The sequence below is a fragment of the Thermobia domestica genome, chromosome 18, assembly GCF_964235325.1.
Source record: "Thermobia domestica chromosome 18, izTheDome1.hap1.1, whole genome shotgun sequence".
NCBI classification, from domain to species: Eukaryota; Metazoa; Arthropoda; class Insecta; order Zygentoma; family Lepismatidae; genus Thermobia; species Thermobia domestica.
Window position 1 is genome coordinate 166492535 of NC_137471.1, and position 16410 is coordinate 166508944.

At 37.3% G+C, this 16410-nt stretch overlaps 1 protein-coding gene across 3 annotated transcripts in view; it reads right to left on the bottom strand.

The window, feature by feature from the left end:
* The window catches only part of LOC145675577 (uncharacterized), a 60428-nt gene that overhangs the window by 5224 nt on the left and 38794 nt on the right, over positions 1–16410 (bottom strand). The gene's annotated exons all lie outside the window — the stretch shown is intronic.

Sequence of the window (16410 nt, forward strand, 5' to 3'; positions counted from 1 at the left end):
CAAATTGCTGCAACAGTGAGACAAATGCCTGAATCTCAATGGAGATTACGTGGAGAAGTGAGGAAGGCCCATCTACACATATATGTAGAGTTTACAAATGTATCTTAAAACACATTGTTTACAGCTTAGGGAAACTTGTATGTTGAACGACCCACGCGTAGTAGTAGTAGTAGTAGTAGTAGTAGTAGTAGTAGTAGTAGTAGTAGTAGTAGTAGTAGTAGTAGTAGTAGTAGTAGTAGTAATAATAATAATAATAATAATAATAATAATCATCTTTTTCTTCCGATTTCTTTTGGGGGGGGTGGGGGAGAGTGAATATTAATGCTAAAATGTTCATACCTATTTTCTTAAGATAATCAACACATGTATTTAACATCTGATATCTTATGCGACACAGGTTACGATTATAATTTGAGCTTATTTCTAGTATACTAAACAATTCTGAAATATTTTTCTAGCTTTTCTAGTTCAACGTTTTAGCAATTTTGTCCATCATAACTCGGAAATGTGGAAGGCATAGATATTAATTTTTAAAAGGTATTTTACTCAAGTTATCGAATTTTGCAGAGTGAAAACTGCCATCATCATCATCATCATCATGTCAAAGTTTGAATAACTTGCACGGAGGAAAAAGCGAGCGAAGTTTGAAACAATACATATTACAAGGAAGTGATGTAACAAGTTTCTGTCTTTATAAATATTAAATACAACCTATAGCACCTATCAGGAAATACATGAAATCAATTTAGCAATAAGATTTAGTACGAACTGTTTTCCGAATCTTCTGTTTGAACTGCCAGGCAGTACAACGAACCTTTCAACATTATGCTGCACTGTAATTTTGTAGAACAAGTAAGTTTTCTGGCTATAATAAGTTGATAAACATTCCCAACTCAACAATATATTACTGATGAAAAATGGACTTTTAACAAAATACAGAAGAACATAAATAATACGTTTCCGAAAAAAGAAAAAAGTAATTAGATCATTCAATATTTTACACAATAAAACATGTTATGGATGGTTTATATGATGGAAACCATACAATGTCAACTCCTATATATTAGGTCTCACGAAGAGCCCTTGATATTGAGAGATACTGTAATTTCACTGTACATGAACATGAGCTATGTTAACATTACGGATCATGCTGGCTCAGTGGTAGAGCGTTCACCTGTTGTGCATGGGGTCCCTGGTTCGATCTAAGCTCGTGCCAATTGGGCTTTGTTGTAAGTAAACGCCGTGTCTGAGAGTTTTCTCGGAATTGTCTCGTTTTATCCTAGATTCTTCATGTCACCATATAATTCATTAGCCATCTCAGCCTCATAATCGTGCGACGCTAAACTTTAAAAAAAAAAAAAAAGTTACCATTAATCCACATAATACAGTAAAACTTTTCACCATCGGTTCTATTGAAAAGTGGTCAACTTAGACAGGTGGCCAACTTACAGAAAATAAGTGTGATTGGTGTATTTTTGGAATAGAATTTTTAGTATTACTTGATTGTAAAATTTTATTAAGTAGTGGCACGGCAGCTACTTTTAAATAATGTATACAGAGTAATCATAACAATATACAGTACTAGAAAAAAATTACTACAGTATGTTTAATATATGTACGTTTTGAGAAAATGACGGAATTCATATCTCAAAACCCCCGCTACCTTTCCACAAGCCATCTGGTGCCAATAGTTGACAATTGAGATGGTTAGCTTCACCTTGAGAATTTTCCGGAATTACTAAAGCTCCCAACTGAAGAAAGAAGCCGATATTACTAATAGTATTACCAAAACAGACAGAGTAAACAAATACGTTAACTACTTCCTCAATTCCTATATGTGCTTTCACCACCCCTTCATCAGGGCAGTGTTCTGGCCATTGACCTCCAAGAACAAATCCTGGGAATGCATGCTTCTTTGTTTCCAGTCACATATACAGAACATCTGTCTCTCATATAGGAATACGAAAGAGTTAAGAAAAATAACAAAACGGTATATTGCGTGGCTAAGATACGCAGGTAAATTTATCATTATCACCATAGATTAAACATTGCTTCAACGCGGGCAACTTCCAAGATACACAGGTAGTCAATTTACAGAGTAATAAGTATGTCCTAATGGGAAAATGCAGGTTCAAGACAAACCAGGCCAAGATGAGCAACTAACCAACTTGACAAGTTTTACTGTACATGATATTTTCTTCAACTTCTGTAGTTGAGGACGTTTCTCTATGTTTAAAACCACTATAGGAATTATGAAACACTAGAGGTACAAACTGAAGACAACATGTCCAAAGTTGAGTGTTTTTGCCGAAGCTGAATATCCATTAATGGAAAGGACTGTTTAGACCGGTTTTTTTATCATTTAATTAATAAAAATGAATGAAATTTCTAATTTTACGTACCATGGTTATGCCCTTGAGGCTAAAAGAGAAAGGTATTGAAATAATCCGTGGGATGAGAGAGAGATTAAACAGGAGAAGTTAGAGAAAACCCATCAACATTATATTCTCCATCAGAAACTCGCGAGGTAGAGGATCGAACCAGGACTCCTCACAAGAGAGATGAGCGCTCTGCCACTAAACTATCGTGCCGCCCTTGATCCACTCAAGTTTAAAGTGGGTTTTTAACACCAAGGCTATGCGAAATGAGGTCTAGTGGTTAAAATGAAATCTGAAGGACTACTTAAGTGGTTATCCGATCAATCCCTGCATTTCTCTTCATCCTTTGGTTTCGTGCCTAATTCTCAGAACTCTGAGTGAGCCTATTAGATCTTTTCACAGAACTAGCCGTAGCCCGATGAGCAATGACTTCTAAAGATGCACACTTTTCGTTTACTTTATTTGATGTCTCTTTACACAGAATGCAATGTATACCTCAGAAAGAGCTTGAATATTGCTAAGGGCCTGAAATGCCAGGAAATCCACGGCAATAGGAAGTTGTTTTAAGTTTCGAAGATTCACTTTATAATGTTTTGAAGTTAAAATCCTCTTTTCATATGATTTCACATTTCATCCTCAATGTTCTGATATTTTCAAATTAGTGCCTAAAATACCCGTTCAATTTGTCGCGAACATTGTGTACAGACTGGAATAATAAGCAAAAGGAATTTGACAATATTTAATAATTTTCAGCTGAATGAATTATTTTTGTAAGTCAATAAGAACAAAATAAAGCTAGGAATAATAATAATAATATGCAGTTTTACTATATGAGGAAGAATCACAAACTAAGGTTACAAGACCGATATTTCTGGAGTTTCGTCTGTTAGAGACGAACGAGGAGTGTGCGGTAATTGTAAATACATGGAGTTGGCAACTGTGCAGAGTTTCAGCCACCCGCCACTTATGGCGCTAGTTGTAGGTAAACACAAATGGCGACTTGTTTGAAAAACTGGTCTCGCCATAAAGTCCGCTTAATTATTCGATTTCTGGGGGCAAAACATGAAACCGCGGCTCAAACGCCCCGCCAGCTGGTAGAGGTTTACAGGAACACTGTAATGTATCGTCCGCATGTCGCAGAATGGTGTCGAAAGTTTGTGACTGGTAGAGAAAAAGTCAGCGACGAGGGGCGCAGTGGCCGACCCAGCACGGCATCAACAGATTTGAACACAGCTGGGACATCATCGACCACCCTCCCTACAGCCTGGGTCTCGCTCCAAGCGACTTTCACCTGTTCCCGCACTTGAAGGAACACTTAGGAAGTCGCCGCTTCGGTTCAGACGAGGAGGTGAAACACTTAGCGACAACATGTCTGAACACGCAAGGACAGGATTTTTAGCAGGAGGGAATCTTCAAACTCATCCCACGATGCGACAAGTGAAGCAACCGATATGCAGATTATGTCGAAAAATAACCTAATGTATGTAAATATCTGTTGGCTGTATTGGTTGTATGAAATAACATATATACACGTTTCACTGGAGGCTTTGTAACCTTACTTTCTGAACACTCGTAATATGAGCAAGTAGTAACTAACTAGATGGAACACCGAAAGTAAATAATAATATTTTTTAAAAAAAAACTGTGATATTTTCCATAAGTAGAAACTTTGTTTTGTTATAATTAAATATAAACTGATTATTTGCTAAGCAAAACTATATATTTTCATTAAAATTCAACACGTGTTACAGTTTTACACATCCTATATCAGTGTCTAATGAAGCCAAAGAGTTAGTTGGCGAAACTGTAACTCGTGTTGAATTTTAATGAAAATATATAGTTTTGCTCAGCAAATAATTAGTTTATATTTAATTAAAAAAAAAAAACTATTACAGTATAAAGTTTCTATATTCATAAACATGCAAAAAGCGAACATTTTATTGTTTTCGCGGGTAGGAGTGGAGCATGCACTCTCAATTCCGCTAATGTAATGAACAATAATTGGAGTATTTGTATCTGATGACAAGGCTACGTAGAATAATAGAAACTATAGAAAGCTCGAATGTTGAATGTTTCAGTGTTTACTAGGCAAGTTAAATTAGGTAAGTTATACAACTAATTCCAAGAGGATTACACAGATAGTTACTAAAGTGTGCTCTCGGGTACACAGTAAAAAAAAAAAAACCTCAAAATCTCACCTTGCACCCACAAGGCAATAGGTTTATTTGCATAAAAACTTAGAAATGTTGAATAGAATTGACAGAAATGTATTACAGTTATTCGGTGGCAATTTCTCTACTTACAGGTTTTCGGATATACTAATGTAATCATACGTAGATTCCGGCTTGCGTTATACCTGCGCTTGAAGATGGTTTCAGATAGAACTGAAATATTGGTTGCTGTGGGTGCAAGGTGAGATTTGAGTTTTGATTACACAGATACTTGAGTCCGAGTTAAGCACAGTATAAGTAAAGCTTACACCATATGAGTAAGGGTAACAAAAAATTGAAGAAGTTCATTCTAACTGTAAATACCTACAGCTTATGGAATATTAGAGGGTTGAGATGTTTCCAATGACAGGGACACGGGAGACTTTATAAAATTATGTTTTGAAGACTACATGAACGAAAGTTTTGGGTAATCTATAAAGAAGACAGCACAATAATATTAAACAGGGTTGTACCATGCAATAATATAGGACAATATCATAACAAGTGGTTATTAATGATTTTTACTGACTTACTTCGTACATAAAATATTCAAACGACAACCTTTAGTTTTAACGGCGATGAATTTCCAAATATCTTCAATCAATCTCAATCTTTTTTAATCTTTTTCACTCTGCCACTTCCTTTTTCCATGGCTTCAACACATCGCTTCACAATACTTTTTTTTTCTTTTTTTAACCCTAAAAGCATGACTCTCAAATTCAGAAACCCTGTTACACTATAGAATGACTGAGTTAGATCAGCGTCCTAGTATTTTTCTCACAAAAATACTAAACGTAAAGGGAAAGCAAGTTTCATTCTGGATTGCAACATGCTTTGGGTCAACGTACGAAGTAAGTCTATCTATACGATAATTGCAGGACTTACAATGTTGTTCTTTAAGTTATGGTCAACTATACGCTGCTAGCAGTGGTGAAACTAAACGTTTCCTTAATCAAGGTAAAATTCTGGAACCTCACATCGATAGCACATGGAATCAAGTATATGGATAATACATAACTGCGACCCTAAATGTAACAGTAAAACTATTAATAATGATCTCTAAATAACTATAGAGTCTGGAATGGTTTCGAAAGGATTGTGTATTGTTTTGTTAGAAAGAGATAAGAAATTACTTGGTTTGAAATACTAGAATTATTTTCTTCACATAACTATTATAATTCTAGTTTTATGACATAAGACGTATGTATGAAAGTTATGAAGATCGAAGACTCATAAGAAACTTATATACAAGTGTTAAGATAGGGGAGGAACTGACAGAGGAGGGTGCTGTTGGAAGGGGAGTTCCACAAGGATGCTATCTCTCGCCAACATTATTTAATATCTATTTAGAAGAGAGAGTGAAAAAGACTAGATGTATAAGATTTGCAGACAATATGGCGCATGTTGCAGAATCTGAAGAGAAAATCAATAAGATGTTAGAAAACTTGAGGAAGGACTGTACAGAATATGGGATGAAAATAAATGTTAGAAAGACAAAAGGCATGGTGGTTGGAATAAAGGGGTCGGTGTCAAATATAGAAGTAAGAGGGGAGAAAATGGAACAGGTGACTAGTTTTCGATACCTGGGCAGTATTATTAGTAATGATATGAAATGTGAACGTGAAATAAAAGCAAGTATAAGAATGGCGAAAGAAACCTTTAAGAGAAAGAAGAGACTATTTTGTGGGACTTTGAATAAAGAGTTGAGAAAAAGATTTATAAAATGCTCCGTGCGGAGTATTGTGCTATATGGGTCAGAAACATGGACACGTCTTTCATCATAAGAAGGAACTGTATGGTGAAAGACGTGTTAGAGGCTATGGTGGCAGGAAAGAGAGGGAGGGAGCGAAGGAGACTACACTTAATGGATGATATCAAAATGGATAAATTGTACGTAAGGACGAAGATGTTAGCGGAAGACCGTGGTGCATGGAAGCTTCTCAGTTGCAGCAACTGATCTGCCAATAATGGCAGAATACTTATGATGATGACGATGACTATTGTCCTGTGCTGCAAAATTTAAAATAACAGCTCCCTCATATCTAAGCGGTTAGCGTACCTTGAGGAAGGGCTTTGAAAAATATGGGATGAAAATAAATGTTAGAAAGACGAAAACCATGGTGACTGGAACGAAGCGGACTGTGTCAAATATAAAAGTGGGAGGGAAGAAAATAGAACAAGTGAATAGTTTTCGATATCTAGGTGGCACTCTTAGTAATGATATGAAGTGCAAACGTGAAATAAAAGCAACGATAGGACTGGTGAAAGAAGCCTTTAGAGGGAAGAAATGTTTGTTTTGTGGGACCTTAAATAAAAAGTTGAAAACAAGACTTTTGGGTCTAGCGGAAAACGAATGAGAGGGTGTTAGAAATGGTGGAAGAGAAAAGAACACTTTTTGATATTGTTAAGAAGAGGAAGAGAAACTGGTTGGGACATTACCTAAGAAGAAAATGTATCATGAAGGACGTGCTAGAGAGTATGGTGGCAGGAAAGAGAGGGAGAGGGCGAAGGAGGCTACAATTAATGGACAATATAAAAAGAGAAAGGTCATACGTGAAGACGAAGAAATTAGCGGAAGACCGTTGAGCATGGAAGCTTTTAGCTGTGGCCAGTGACCTGCCAATATGGGCAGAATACCTTATGATGATGACTATTATTAGTTTATAATACAAATTCTCGTGAATCCTTCCCAATACAGAGTAATGCAGAGTTCCCTATACATTTCTGCAATTTCACCCTTCTGTAATGAACTGTAATACACAAACGTATTATACCCAAACGGAAAGGAAAACACTCAAAAAATATCATTTCATTTCATACACATGAACTATCTTGCTGCGTAGCACAGCCATATCATCAAAACTTTCGACACGACACTCGTACACGTGGTCTACCGATGGTTTTCGTTTTGAACATGGATCTGGTCTACCCAAACAGCTTGCACTGTTGGTAAATGCACGAAAAATAAGTAAACCACAAAAATCAACAATTTCAAACTTCTTTAAAAATTAAATGCAAAAAACTTTTTCGTAATTACCGTTCATGGACTGTGTGGGCTGAAGCTCATACCATTTAATGCAAAGATGAAAAACTGACTGACTGGAACGAGTCTTCAACCTGGGACATCCGGCATACCGTGCCGATGCGTTAACCAATACGCCACCCAATCCACTTCCCACAACAGTCATCCACTCTCTCACTCTCGAGGTTGATGCTCTCACCTTGGACCATGTACCACAGCCCCCTCCTATGATTGGACAATCCTGTGTCCGTATATCGAGCACCTTATGACGTTTGTGATTTCATATGTATACTAATGAGGAGGAAACAACCGATTTTTTATTTTACACATCAAATCCTCTATAGGTGCGAATTCTAACGCGAAGTGAAAAAGTGAATAACTGGATCAGGACCTCTGGCATACCGTGTTAACCACTACGCCGCCCAGTCCGCGGAACAGCCACTCAAACTCTCATCAGCACAGTATGCCGGAGGTCCCGGGTTCGAGTCCCGATCCAGTCATTCATTTTTTTCACTCTTTTCGTTAGAATTCGCACCTATAGAGGATTTGGTGTGTAAAATAAATAAAAAATCGATTGTTTCCTTTTTTCATTAGTTTAAATGGTTTAACTTAAAACTTCAATATTTCAGAATTCATAACACTTCTGGTTACGACATGCCGATTCCTACACTTGCACGTATAGTGAATTTGTGGTATATACGATTGTTTAACATAATCTCCAAGTTTTTCCTAGTGTTGTCTGTCGCGATCAAGGAGTGGATCACCGGAAGCCTTCATTGTGGAATTTTTCATATTACTTGTTGAAGGTGTCGAACACAAATAGATCCTTCTACAATTCTATTCAAAATTGTTGCTAACTAAGATAAATATGGTCTTCGAGACTGTAGCTGAGAGGATGCCGTGACATGCATAAATTTAATATTCTGCCTCCCAGCAACAACAAAGTAATTATGTGCGAACCATATCGAAAACAGAAATTTTGATTGTTTGTATGTATTTTGCCGTAAGATCACAATCGTTGATAAAATGACTACCTAATTATTATTTTTAGTTTACGAGGGAGGGTATGCCTTTCAGTGACGATAATAATCAGCGGATATCTTAAGAACATGGGATTTTCAGGCTTCATGCCCATTGAGACTTTTTATCAGGGGACCAAAATTCACAACCTACTGCAATACCAGCCAGTTTAACAGAAACGGGATTTCTATAAGCTCTGAACGGGGTCCTTTTCGCAATCGATAATTTGAAAAAAAAAAAAAAAAAAAAAAGTGTTGTAAACATGGCTCAAAAGTCATTTGAAGCAAGCGCAATGTTACTACGCGGGTAAGTTAAAAATTATCCACAATTTTGACAATTTTGTTACATTGTTCATATGGACCTCTGTCCTCGTTTATTTTATTGTTATGCTGTTGTGGTCATGCTATCAAAGTTTGATTGTAATTCCTTCATTTGTCTTTCTTTCGTTGCAGATAGATCATGGCCCATTAAAAGTTTGCACCAAAGAGGAACAACGAGCAGTAATGCGGTTTTTGTGGTTGGAAGGTGTATCAGGTTCCATGAGCAATTTCCAGACGATGTGCCACCTCATTAATAGTCAGTCGTCTAACAGAACCATGTCATTTGTGGTCATACATGAGGTCGTCCGGCTCCTCCCTCGTGCATAACACTTGCGCAACCATTTGTGACTTTTTCAATCCATTCGTAGACACTTCGTTGCGGCAAGACACTGTTCCCGTATTGTGCAGAAAGTCTTTAATAGATTACGGCCCCTTCCGACCACAAACATAGGATCAATGCACGTTCCCCCTCTTTGATGCAAACATATAATGGAGAGGTCATGATCTATCTGCAACAACAACAACAACAAACAAAAAAAAAAAGACAAATGGAGGAATCAGGATCAAACTTTCATAGCATGACAATAAAATAAACGAGGACAGAGGTCAGCATAAGCAATATAAGAAGAGTTATGTCAGTATTGTGGATAATGTTTGACTTAACCTCGTAACTTCAAATGAATAAAACAGTATTTTCCAATTCTAAACCGTGTGACATCGTAAACCCAGAAGGCAAAAGTATGGAACATGCTGAAGAAACGGTACTGGATGACATAAAAGAAGAATATCGAAGGCAGGATTCAAGAGTAGTCGTATGAGGCTAACACTTATGAATCGCCCCACTCCTTTACTCTTGCTGTTTCTCAAAACTCGTGCTCCCACGTAATACAAGTACATCGGCCAGTTGATTGGATTGGATCTGAGTTTAGTATCCCGTTTTGCAGCGAAGCTACATGAGACGTAGACCTATAGCTTAATGTGGGATCCGAACCACAAGAGCTCCCGCCTAGAACCAAATCCAGGTCTGCATACCAAAGGTGCGTACACTATCCAAGTAGCCACAAGGAAGTTTCATCGGCAGAGCACAACATACAGAAACTAATCTAACCTAAGCTCATAACGAAACACGTATAAACAGAGTAACTGAACAGTGAATTTCTTGAGCGAATTCTTTGAATCGAAAAGATTTTTCAAATCAGACTTATACTTTGGAAATAATGTTTTAGAATAATTTCAAATTTCCGATTTGATTAATGTTTCATTCAGATTATTAGGTGTATTTACGAGGGTCATTTAACTCGAAGTGGCAACATAGTTGTGAAATGGTATATAGTGAATCACTCACCTCACGAAGCTTACAGTCCTCGATGTAGTCTCCGCCAGCCTGCTGAACCCTTCGCCGGATGTCTGGGAACCGTTGAACACCTGTCAAAACCCTACTTTGTGAGAGGGTGTTGACAATGCGCCCAAAAGCACGAACAATGCTGGGAATGTCTCTGAAACGTTTACCCCTGAGAGGTTCTTTCATTTTTGGAAAAAGATCAAAATCGCAGGGGCTCATATCCGGGAAGTATGGTGGGTGCTCCAGTACCTCCCAACCCCATCGTCGTAACAGAGTCTGTACTGGATTGGCTGTATGGCATCTGGCATTGTCATGTAGAGAATTGGTCCAGACTCAGGAGGTGTGGACGTTTGCGCCGCAATGTTGGTATGTAGCATACTATGCCGCATTGACGGTAACGCCCGGTGGAACTTGATGTGACAGGATAATACCTTTGTGGTCGAATGACATTATCATCATCACCTTCACGTTTGCTGGCTCTTGCTTTTTCAGTCGTGGAGATTCTCGGTGGCGCCATTCACTCGACTGAGTTTCAATTCAGGCTCGTAAGATCTCCCCATGTTTCGTCACTTGCAATAATGTGCAAGAAGTCATCACCTTCCTCATTGTAACGTTAAAGGTATAGGTGCGCGCATTCCCACCTATGCCACTTCTGAGCCTCGGTCAGAGCATGAGGTACCCATCTGGCTGCAATTTTCCGCATGTCAAGATCTTGTGTTAGCATGTGGAACACTGATCCGAAAGAAATGTTCAGCTCCTACGCCAATTCACTACAAGTCCAGCGCCAATTACCGTCAAGCAGTGTCCCTAGTCTTGCAAGATGAATTTGGGACATAGCCGTTCGATTATGTCCTCCACTGTAAATTTTGTCTGTTGACTGTCGTCCCGCCTGAAATGCTGCAACCCATCTTGCCACTGTCCGGTACGGTAGACCAGATTTACCACAGGCTTCTACTAATCCTCTGTGAATCATCCTACCATTTCGCCCTCGTGCCACCTGGAATTTGATACACACGCGCTGTTTTGCACATTGCGTTAGGGCGGTATTTCACACAACATTTCCTTTAAAAATGTCTACTCACCACACACACCGTAATATGGAACCGCAGCAGTGTTGATCTGACTCGTACACATCCACGGAACAAACTACGTTCGTCATTTGTCTCTTGCGCACACGACCGAGTTCGAGTTAAATGACCCTCGTATATATCTATCCTAAAAGTCTTTTCCAACGGAACTGTTCTTTCTTATGGTGACATCACAACCGACTGAAGAAAGTAATCGTTGGTGCTGAAAGCTCTTTGCGGATTGAAATAAAAGAGCAGAGACGTAAGCAAAAAACTTTTAACTCCAAGAAATTTTTGGGAACACTTGATGTCAGTTACCATGCGATGTTGCTACAACAATTAAATAGACATTGCTGCGTCCAGATAGTACATACAGGTTCAAAAAGGTAATCGTCAATATTTTGGCTTCTATCCCAAATACTTATGGCTTTCTTTAGCGGAGTTCTATGTCCCTTTACCTCTTTAACGCAAACAGTTTTCCATTTGCTTTAGGGAAGAGAATCAATCCCTAAAACCCGGGATCGATTCCCGTCGGAAGCTCATATGGTTCGGATTCCACATTAATCAGAAGGTCCACGTCTCATATACCCTCGCTGCTGAAAGAGACGTTAAATTCAAAATCACTCAAACTCAATCCGCTAAAAAACCTTCAACCAAATTCTCTCATTCACAGCAGGATTTACATCGAAGATACGCTTATTAACTTTCTTTGTTTCACACTTTCGTTCTCGGTCTTGTTATTTCAATAGGGTTCTAGCGAAGTCGTTTGAAAAGTTTTTTTTTTTTTTTTTTTTTTTTTTTTTTTTAACTTTATGAACTTAATTTCCGCTCAGCTACCAGATTACGTTCTGAAATCTCTGCACAATTCGGCAATATGTTACCCAATTCGACAAAGGCTCAATGAGATGAAACTATCATTCTAATTCTTTGCGTAAACCTACGCATCTTGTAATAAGGTATCAGTAATCTACAATACGTAAATAATCACGCTGAACATTTAATTTCATTATACGGAACACCACAAATTTAAATGATTATGTAGCCATATCTATGTTGTATAATAGACTGGTTCGGAGGAAAATGGAATATCCATGAGTTGTTTGGGCTTCATATTATAAATCCTTTTAAAAAAAAAAAGTATTTAAAAGAATTCTTAAGATATCTCTATTTGTTATAAGAATAGAACTCTTGTACGTAAATTTAACTATGTTAGTCTGAGTAACAGACGTGAGTTTTTTCAACAATTATTTCTTTATAAAATTATGAATTCTCATGTTGACAATTGTAATTTCTTATCAAAAAAAAAAAAAATAAAAAAATAAAAAAAAATGACAATGCTAGACCAGGCTATTTACGTAATTGACAAATGTTGACTGTAGATGTTCCCACAGCTGAAATCTATAAAGGTTCTCTATTATATAGAATGTGCAGTAGGTTTAATAGCACATCAATATTAAATAAAGATCTGTATTTAGCATTACGTCTCTGTTAACAAAGAAGTTAAAAAATATATTGTGTCAGAATATGATATATATATGTGTGTTTGTATACAAATGTGTAAATCGAATATTTCTTCTATAATGTTTTCTTTACTTGTAATACTATTAACATTCAATTCTTTAAGACGTAGTTCCACCAATCACTGACAGATGGCGTGGAACGGCTCGTTGCACCAAATGGTTTCGTTTGGTTTATACTCTTACAATAATCATTACTGTTGCTTTCAGATATTTATTTTTATCATTATGTTTATATTTACTTTTATGCATAATATATAAATATTATAAACTATTTATGTACACTCATGTCCAAAATTGTCGCATGTCTATAAATATGTTGTTGTTGGAATATAATTTGATAACGAATTCGCCCGGTATTTCTTATAATGTTAGTACAGTGAAACCTCTCTAAAGCGGACAGCCGTGGGGAATCAAAAATTGTCCGCTATAGAGAGGTGTCCGTCTTAGAGAGGTTTCGATATTTTCTTACGTAAATTAGTAAATAGGGTGATGAGTAATTACAAACTATTGAAGGTAATTTATCAAACCGTTCTATGACTGTGGGCATGTCGACATCTGCGGATTCTCCACAAATAGCTTTGAAAGAAATTTTGTGTCTAATCCGAAACTTCTCTAACCACTCGTTCGAGACCTTGAAATCTGAAACATTCATTTCTGTTGCTACCTCCAAATTCTTAGCTTTTGGCATCAACCCTAACACAGGAATTTTTTTCATTCCGCACTCTATAAAAACATTCACTTGCACACCAACTTTGTTCAAAGCAATGAAACACTATTTTCATTGTCACTTTCACACCACAACTTTATTAACTTGTCTTGGTTTTATATTGTCTCAGGTGCTTGTGTTTCACCGATACAAAAATTTTCAGCTATCCTTCGCACACCTCAGTATTCTTCGAAAATTCAATCAATTCGATTTTAACATTATCGCTTCTCGTGGCATTTTGAAAGCTCACAACAACTTACACATTATTGCTTATTCGATGCAGAATGACTTAAAAAGATTTCCGTCTACAAATAGAGGCACTAAGACAATATGCGAATACGCGGACAAAAAATACCAAACATGTCTTCTGCTTGATTCCAGCGGAACAGTAGAATGACGTGTCATCCGAAATGGCAGGCAACTGTCAATCACTTTTGATTCTAAAACAGGTTGAGTGGGAGTGGAATGCAAGCAAAGCATATGAGGGTGTTGTTAAACAAAGACGCTTCATCTGAGTTTCTCAACAGCCAGTTGACGAGGAAAAATGTTATTACAATGCTTCCTTGGTGATACATGTACGCATTTCTGAAAATGTATTTTTTCTGTACTTTTCAACTTGTTTCTAGAGAAAGTGTCCGTAATATAGAGGTAAATAATACCTATAAGAGACAGAAAAGACTATCCGTGTCCGTACTAGAGAGTGTCCGCTTTAGAGAGGTGTCCGTTAGTAGAGGTTTCACTGTATGTCTATAATCGGCAAAGACATGTATGTGGAAAATTTCATGTCAAAAGAGCAGTAAATAAGAACAATAAAACGAAAATAAAACTTTCTTCTCCATTTAACAAGATTTTGTTTTACTCATTCTAATTTTCGTATTTATGATTCTTTTCGTATGAAATTTACCACAAATATACATTCCGCGATTATATACATAGTATCAGTATTAAAAGTACCCTGCAAAATCATTATCAAGTTATATTCTTACAAGAAGACAGTTATAGATATGCGACAATCATTTTGGACATGAGTGTACCTTGTGTAATTGGAGATTCTATTCACCGTTGAAGCACTAAATAAATAAATCTTGAAGCTGGACAAAAGTGACGCGGCTCATAATTAACTACTAATAATTCATCAATCACCAAGCATTCGACAATGCGTTTTTCTTACTAAATACACGGAATATATCAAAAGTCTGGGGGTCATAACTCAATTAAAAGTAAGATACTAAAACAAGAAAAGACAGAAAGAAAAATTGTTGGAATCTAAAATGGTGAAATTTTTCTAATTGAAAGCCGTGTGGAACCCCAAGTAACGTTTCCAGTTCAGAAAGTTGTTTAAATGGAACGAAAGGCTATGCAAAGTGAGAAGGTGAACGTGCACATTGTTGGGTAAAGGGATCCAGAGAACCTGAATCCGTTTCTCAACAGGGTTGTACTTTTGGTATGATGAGTCCACAAGGGAACAACCTCTCGAATTGGCAACGCTGCTTTTTCATTTAACCTAGGACGCTTTACTGTGTGGACTGGAAATGCCTCGTACAACTGGACAAATTCCACTCTTTTAAATTAAAATCCACCCAGTATTTCCAATAACTTTCCTCTCTCTGTATTTTTCCGTATCTTCACTCATAACGGACTTGACATATGGCCGCAGACTTTTCATACACCCGGTATATAGTAACTTGTTTCATGTTTACAAAGTAGCAAATCAGACCAATATGTAACAGGTACGTCTGCACACATTTTGGGAGTACGAAATAACTGTGTGTTGGCTAGCGTAAAACAACAGTAGAGTTTGTGAGTGATCAAACGGTCCTTTAAATTTCGCCCTTAACAACGCCGTTTATACTTATTACTAAAATCTTAACCAGTGTAAGAACAAATGTTTCTATGTTGGAATCAACGCTGAATCGCAACGTAGCAGGTAACTCTCGTTGCTCGTACTGTAACGTTAGCTTACCATGATCACAAGGCCTGCTGTTCCCCTTGACAGCGTGAAAAGAGAAGTCCCTGGACTCATGGAGAACCTGCCAACTCAGAGAAATGGCGAAAAGCGGTGAAACGTTTATCAGCGACCGTAAATCAAACAGTTATGTAAGATTAGCATCTGATAAAGAAACACAAGGCAAGTTCTATTTGTAACTTCTTCCACACGTAATGGAAAGGAAGATGAATAATTATATAACTACAAGACCTACTTACTGTAGATATGTGAAGTCCATCCGAAAAGAGATGTGAAAATTTTGTAAAATTCGTTTATTTCAAGATATGCTGGTATACACTTGAAATAACATCCTTGACCATCAATACACCGTTGCCAGTGGTTCTAACACACGTTCTAATTCGTCTGAATGTATTGAACAGGAATGTCTCAAATGATTCACGTTTCTAACAATTCCCAAATGAGTCTTATCGAAATGAATTTGAGCTGGGGAAATAAAAAAAAAAACTTAGCGAAGTTAAGTCCGTGATTTGGGGGGATTTGCAGAGCGTTGCCTTTTTTTCTCGCCAAAACTGTCTCAATAGCACCTATCCATTAAGAAGTCTTTTGAGATGATTTCATGCACAATCGAATTTTGAACTCCCACTTGATCTGTTATTAAGCAAAGACTTAGACGTCGTTTGAAGTCCAAAACCGCGTCCCCCTTATCCGCATTGCCCGAAGTGTGACACATTAATGGGAGCCATATGAGTTGTTTAATCTCGACATTCTTTCTTTAAACATTTGTAATCACTGAAACACTCGTGCTTTCGCTAAGGCATAATTTTCGTAGGTTTTGTGTATCATAGCAAGCGTCACGGATGTTTTCAACTTTAATACA